Below are 8,108 nucleotides of genomic sequence, written 5' to 3'. Positions count from 1 at the left end.
AAGAATTCTGTAAAAAGTATTTTATGCTATTGTGACATAGGCATTATACTTAAATGGGAACTAAATGAAAAGAGGTTTATGATTGTAGATAATCAATATGATAAACTTACATGTATATCTTCACACAAACACAGAATTTCCTATTGTGAAAATCTGAATTGTAATAGTCTGTTTGGTGAATTTTCAGGGTTTTATCATATTCCATGACAAGAAAATGCTCCTAGAGATGAATCCATATTTTTTATTAATTTTTTCATATAGCATATTTTGATCAAAATTTCTCCCTCCCAACTGCTCCTATGTCTTTTCCACCACTCTACCCAGCCAATTTATGTCTTTCTCCCTTTTGCTCTCTTAAAAGGTAAAGATCAAACAAACAAACAAGAAACATAGACACAGAACCCCTCAAAAACAATTAGAAAGAATAATCCAAGAGAAAGAGCAGGTTTCCCAAGAGTGTTAACACACCAAAATCACAGGGGAGACTACCACTGCTGCCCCCATACCAGGTCCAAGCTGGACCTGCCCTGAGCCCACAGGATCCAGAAATCACGGAGGAGCCAGGGACAGGATCCATTCTGTTTTCATCTGCGCCCAGGTCTTACCCTGTGCCGCAGCTATCCAGACCACAGTCCTGCCTGCACTATAGTCCTGGCCAGAGAAAGAAGGTATCCCAGGAATACTAACACACCAGTGATAACAAGCTCCCAGGCTCACAGGAGGCACAAGCTCTTGTCAGAGATAAATAAATAAATAAATAAATAAATAAATAAATAAATCCAGAGATAACCTGAGATAACCAAGAACATAAGCAACAGAAACCTACACTAATTGGCATCATCAGAACCCAGTTCTGTCACCACAGCAAGCCTTGAACACCCCAACATACCTAAAAAGAAAGATTCTGAGTTAAAATTACTTCTCATGATGATGAGAGAGGACTCTAAGAGGGACATAAATAACTTTCTTAAAGAAACACTGAAGAACACAGGTAAACAGGTAGAAGCCCCTAAAGAGGAAGCACATAATTTCCTTAAAACACATAAGTCCCTTAAAAGTGGAGTAAAACACAGTGGAACAGATGAAGGAATTGAACAAAACCATATATTATCTAAAAATGGAAATAGAAACAATAAAGAAATAAAAAAAGGAGATAACCTTGGCAATAGAAAATCTAGGAAAGATCAGGAGTCATAGACATAAGCATCACCAACAGAATACAAGAGATAGGAGAGAGAATCTCAGGTGCAAAAGATACCATAGAAAATATTGACGCAACCGACAAAAAAAAAATGCAAAATGCAAAAAACTTCTAACCCAAAACATCCAGGAAATCTAGGATACAATGAAAAGACCAAACATAAACAATAGATATAGAAGAAAACAACGATTCCCAAGTCAAAGAGCCAGTAAATTTCTTCAACAAAATTATAGAAGAAAACTTCACTAATAAAGAAAGAGATGCCCATGAATATACAAGAAACCTAGAGAATTCCAAATAGACTGGACTAGGAAGGAAACTCCTAGTCCATTCCATCACATAATAATCAAAACACTAAATGCACAAAACAAAGAAAGAATGTTAAAATCAGTAAGGGAAAAAAAACAAGTAATGTAGAAGGCAGACCTATGAGAATTACTCCAGACTTCTCACTAGAGAATATGAAAGCCAGAATATCCTGTGCAGATGTCATGCAGACCCTAAGAGAACTTAAACGGAGCACAGGCTACCATAACCAGCAAAAATCTCAGTTAACATAGATGAAGAAACCAAGATATTCCATAACAAAACCAAATTATAACAATTATCTTTCTACAAATATAGCCCTACAAAGGATAATAGATTTAAAACACCACACACCTACAGCCACTTGATCTTGAACAAAGAAGCTAAAATCATCCAGTGGAAAAAAGAGAGTATATTCTACAAATGGTGCTGGCTTAAGTGGAAAATGACATGCAGAAGAATGCAAATTGAACCATTCTTATCTTCTTGTACAAAGCTCAAGTCCAAGTGGATCAAGGACCTATCCATAAAACCAGATACACTGAATCTAATAGAAAAGAAAGTGGAGAAGAGCCTCAAACACATGGGCACAAGGGAAAATTTCCTGAACAGAACATCAATAGCTTATGCCTTCGATCAACAATTAACAAATGGACCTCATAAAATTGAAAAAAAAATCTGTAAGGTAAAGGATACTGTCAACAGGACAAAATGGCAACACACAGTTTGGGAAAAGATCTTTAAAAGTCCTATATCTGAGAGGTCTAATTTTCCATGTATACAAAGAACTCAAGAAGTTAGACTCCAGAGAACTAAATAACCCTATTAAAAATTGGGGAACAGAGCTAAACAGAGTATTCTTAACTGAAGAATCTTGCATGAAGGAGGAGCACTTAAAGAAATGTTCAACATCCTTAGTGATCAGGGAAATGCAAATCAAAACAACCCAGAGATTCTACCTCACACCAGCCAGAATAGCTAAGATCAAAAGCTCAGGTGACAGTACATGCTAACGAGGATATGGAGAAAGAGGAACACCATTGCTGTTGGGATTGCAAGCTAGTACAACCACTCTGGAAATCAGTCTGGCATTTCCTCAGAAAACTGGACATAGTATTACCTGAAAACCCAACTATACCACTCCTAGGCATATTCTGAAAAGATGTTCCAACATATAACAAGGACACATGTTCCACTATGTTCATAGCAGTCTTATTTCTTAATAGCCAGAAGCTGGAAATAACCCAGATTTTTCTCAGCAGAGTAATGGATACAGAATATATATGGTACATTTACACAGTGGAATACTACTCAGCCATTAAAAACAAAGACTTCATGAAATTCTTAGGCAAATGGCTGGAACTAGAAAATATCATTCTGAGTGAGGTAATACAGTCACAAAAGAACACACATGCTGTGTACTAACTGGTAAGTGGATATTAGGAAAAAAGCTCAGAATAACCATAATACAACTTACAGGCCATGTAAAGATCAAGAGGAAGGAAGACCAAAGTGTGGATGCCTCAGTCCTTCTTAGAATGAAAAAAAAATTACTGGAAGCAGAGGATGGACCTGACTTGGGATGAAGAGAGGAGGGGGAGAGGATTAGATGTGGGACGTAATGGCGGGGATGTACAAAGGGTCAGGAAACTGAACGAAGGTGTGTAGCCCTGGGGGATGGGGAAATGGTGTAGCCAATAGAAAGTCCCAGAAGCCAGAAAAGCAAAAGGTTCCCAGGACCCAACCGGAGGATATTAGCTAAAATACCCAACAAAGTAGAGAGAGAACCTGTAGCAATGATATCCAGAGATTAGGCATGGATGCTAGTTGAGGGATGGGACAACACACTCTAAATTTTAACCCAGAATTGCTCCTGTCTAAAGAAAACACAGGGGCAAAGACTGAAGCAGAGTTTGAAGAAAAGATCATCCAGAGACTGATCCACCAGGGGATTCATCCCACAGGCAGCCACCAAACCTAGACCATATTGCTGATGCCAAGGAGTGCTTACTGACAGGAGACTCATATGAGAGGCTTGGCCAGAGCTTTTCTGACACAGATGTGGAAGGTTGCAGCTAACCAATGGATTGAGCAGGGGGACTCCAATGGAGGAGTCAGGGGAAGGATTGAAGGAGCTGAAAGGGTTTGCAACCCCATAAAAACAACAATATCAACCAACCAGACCTTCCAGAGCTCCCAGGGACTAAACCACCAACCAAAGATTACACATTTATACAGGTAGTATGCACAGAAACACATAGACTTATATACACATTTTAATTACAGTCATACATACCTATTTTGACCAGGTCCAGCCACCTGTCTCATCAACTTGCACACATAAACACACATACACACACACTTGTACTTGCATATGCATATATATACCTAAAACAGGCTCAGTCTTATTTATGAAATAAAAAAAAGAGAAATGTGGAGAGCTTTGGGGACTGCTTGGCAGGAATCTGACATTGGACAAGGACAAGGAAGTGAAGTTCAGGCAGGAATCTGACATTAGGCTAAAACAAAGAAGTAATTTCAGGCAGAAATCTAAATCTTAGTCTAGAACAATGAAGTAGGCTTCAGACATGAAAATGACTTTGGTCTAGGACAGGGAAGTAGTCTCAGATATTTTGGTCATCCTGATTAGCCCTTAGGAATAGTGATCATGGGAATGATCACAGAACTTTTTATTGCCTTTTTTGTTCTTTGACTATTTGTGTTTATTGTCTTCTTGTTTCTTGACTATTTGCATCTATTATATTGCTAGTTCCTCTACCTAGAACTGACCTTAATATTTGCATGTAATTAAAGTGGTATAAAAGCAGAATGGGAAAAAGTAAAAAATAAAAAAATTAAAAATTAAAAAAAAATCTGAATTAGCAGAACTTGATCTTTACCTATGATGCAGCAGCAGTTATAAACACATTGAAAACAATTTATTTCTTATTTTAAAGACTAAAGGTAAAAGTCAAAAAATGACTTGATTATTCTTAATGTATACATAGTCAATTGGCTACTTTAAGAAATAAGGTAATACGTATTTTATGTGTTCTTTCCCATTAGAAAAATCTCCCATTTCCAAGATTATCCATTAATTGACATATGCGTTGCATTTCAAGAAGTTGAACTTAAAATTTTATGGAGTAAACTTTGTGGAAGTTTAGAAAATTGAACTTAAAATTTTATGGAGTAAACTTTGTGGAAGTTTAGAAAAGTAGCTGGGTATAGTGGTTCATACCCATATTCATATACTGGTCAAATTTTAGGCCACCAGAGTTGAGATTCAGCTTAGTCTGAGTCATATAGATATAATGTCTCAAACTGAAATAAAATAGTTCAACATAGAGTCTTTGACATGTTTCCTTTCAAATTTTAATACTTTTTATTTTTTTTCAATACATTTATTAAGTTGAATATTATGGGTCATAGGACATTACTCTTTTGCTCCTTTCTATTTGGTGTTTAATAGGTTTTGCAGGATATTGATTACACTGTGAACTCAGAGATTGTGTTATTTATTGGAAAAATAAACAGTTTCTATTGTGGTGAGGCTCAGCCTTAGCACGTAACTTTAATCCATGAGCTTTCTGCTTGAATATTGTAAACAGGATTAAATAAAGTAACCAAAGGCCAAACAACTAGTTGTCATGAAGAAAATATAGTATTATTAAGAAAAAAATCATAAAGAGTAAGGGAAGACTGATGCCCAGGAAGTAGAAGGGATGGATATTCAGTTTGCAGGAGGTTTTCTGAGACAGTGAGAGAAGAACATGGTGACAAGATGTCTACTGGAGAAGATCAGCTAGGTGCTCTCTCTGCCTCTCTAGCTAGAAGGCTTGCACCCAGAATCTGGTTCCCAAGCATTTATTGAGAAAATTAAATGATTATGATTTTGTTTTTAAACAACAGTTATGCTTTACATACCTTGATAGGTACCTACTTCTACAGATTGGGAAATTTTTCTTCTATGATTCAGCTGATTTTAAACACAAATCAAGAAATATGTGACTTTAATCTGAGTTTCTTCTCTTTCCTCTTTTATTATTTTATGAAGTTTTATCTTTTATAGTTTCCCAGATTTCATTCATATTTTGGGCTTGATTCTTTTTATTTTTTTTCTTATAATTAGTTATCCATTTTTCTTACCCTGTTTTCAACACCTGCAATTCTAAAGTACATACATTGTAATTTGTTAGGGAGACTTACTTTGAGTTTTTGGTTCTCATCCTAAAATTTCTATTTCCAGTTTTATTTCAGCTTCTGTGAGTATGTATATGGGTGAGTGTGTGATATATTCTCTTTAGATGTCTAGAATTGTTTTTATTTCTTCCTACATTTTGCTTGAGTTTTATTGATTTCCTTAAAGGATTTATTTGTATCTTTTTAAAGATCCTTTAACATATTCATAGTTGCTCTTGTAAAGACCTTGTTTTATATTTTATCTACACTGCATTTCTCAGGACCTACTGCAGTAGTGTTACGGCCTTTTCAGGTGTGCTTACATGCAGGGTTCTAATCATTGGTAGTTATGTTATTGGAGATATCTTTTGGTTTCATTATCTGGTCTTTTCATTGTTGGATAAATATTTTTGTTCTTTAATTATTTTGCATCCTAGTAACGTAGAGAGCTCTAAAATTCCTGGTACATAGTGTATCTATGGGTTGTCCAGTGAAAAAGAGTGGTGGCTATAGGCTCTGAGGATCAGTTGAGAGAGGCAGCAGGCCTTCCTGTCCTCTCTCTCCACTGGTTCCCTCTTTCCATCTGCCTCCTATGAGTATTTTATTCTCTCATCTAAGTGATATTCAAGTATCCTCACTTGGGCCTTCCTTCTCGTTTAGCTTTTTTGGGTCTATGGATTATCACATGTATTTTCTGGATACTATGAGCATATTAGTGAGTACATGCTATGCATGTCTTTTGAGTCTGCGTTACCTCACACAGTATGATATTTTAGTTCCATCCATTTGCCTGCACATTGTATAATATCCTTGCTTATAACAGATGAATACTATTCCATTGTAAATGAATCACAATTTCTGTATCCATTCTTTGTTTGACAGAGATCTAGGTTATTTTCAGTTTCTGGCTATTATAGATAAAACAGATATGCACATAGTAGAGCATGTATGCTTGTGGTATGATGGAATATCCTTTGAGTATATGTCAAGAAGACAAATAGCTTGGTCTTCAGGTAGTACTATTTACAATTTTATGAGAAACTGCCAGATTGGATGTTGTAATAGCTGTACAAATTTGCACTCCCACCAGCTATGAAGGAAGGTCCCCCTTGCTCCACAACCTTGCCAGCTTGTGCTGTCCTTTGAGCTGATGACCTTAACCATTCTGTTGAGTGTGATGGAATCTTAGGGTCATTTTGATTTGCATTTCACTGGTAACTAAGCACTTTGAACATGTCTTCAAATGCTTTTTGGCCAATTGAGATTTCTCAGGTGAGAATTCTGTTTATCTCTTCAGCCCATTTTTTAATTTGGATATTTGGTTTGCTGGTGTCAAAATTATTCAGTTCTTTATATATTTTGGATATTAGCCCTCTTCTAATGTAGTCTTAGTGAAGTTCTATTTCAAGTTTGTAGGCTGCCATTTTGGGTTATTGACCATATCCTTTACCTTACAGAAACTTTTCAGTTTCATGAGGTCCCATTAATCAATTGTTGATCTTAGCATCTGAGTCATTGGTGTTCTGTTGTCTCCAGTACCAATGTTTTCAAGGCTATTTCCCATTTTCTCTGCTATTACATTTAGTGTATCTGGTTTTATGTTGAGGCCTTTCATCCTCTTGGACTTAAGATTTGTGCAGGGTAACACATATGGTTCTATTAGCGCTCCTCTATATACAAACTTCCAGTTAGCCAAGCACCATTTGTTGAAGACACTTTGATTTTTCCATTTAATGGTTTTGTCTCTTTGTCAAAAATCAAGTTTAGATGGGTGTGTAGGTTTATTTCTGGTTCATTAATTCAGTTTTATTGAATACTGTCTGTTTCTATACCAATGATATGCAGTTTCTTTTACTAGTAGTACAGCTTGAGATCAGGGATAATGATAACTCCAGAAGTTCTTTTATTGTTCAGGAGTGTTTTAGCTATCCAAATTTTATTTGTTTGTTTGTTTTTTGTTATTGTTTATTTTTTTTGTTTTTGTTTTCAACATATGAAGATGAGAATTGCTCTTGTAAATTCTCTCAGGATTATATTGGAATTTCAAATTTATATTGAAATTTCATTGAGTCTCTAGATTAGTTATGGTAAAATGGTCACTTTCACTATCTTAATCCTACAGGTGCATGAGCATGGGAAATCTTCCCACAATCAAATGTCTTCTTCAATGTATATTTTTCAAAATCTTGACATTCTTGTGTGTTTTACATGTTTTCTTAACGTTAAACCAAGGTATTTGATATTACTTGTGGCTATTGTAAAAGATGTTATTCCCCTAACGTTTGTCTTAGCCTGTTTTTCATTACTACAATGGGGTGTTACTGATTTTTTTTTTTTTAGTTAAGTTTGTATCCAATCATTTTTCCTGAAGATGTCTGTCAACTGTAGGAGTTCTCTGGTAAAATTTTAGGTGTCACTT

Source organism: Grammomys surdaster, unplaced genomic scaffold, assembly GCF_004785775.1.
Source record: "Grammomys surdaster isolate TR1022 unplaced genomic scaffold, NIH_TR_1.0 170, whole genome shotgun sequence".
Classification (NCBI taxonomy): Eukaryota; Metazoa; Chordata; class Mammalia; order Rodentia; family Muridae; genus Grammomys; species Grammomys surdaster.
Note: the sequence above shows the minus strand (reverse complement) of the source record.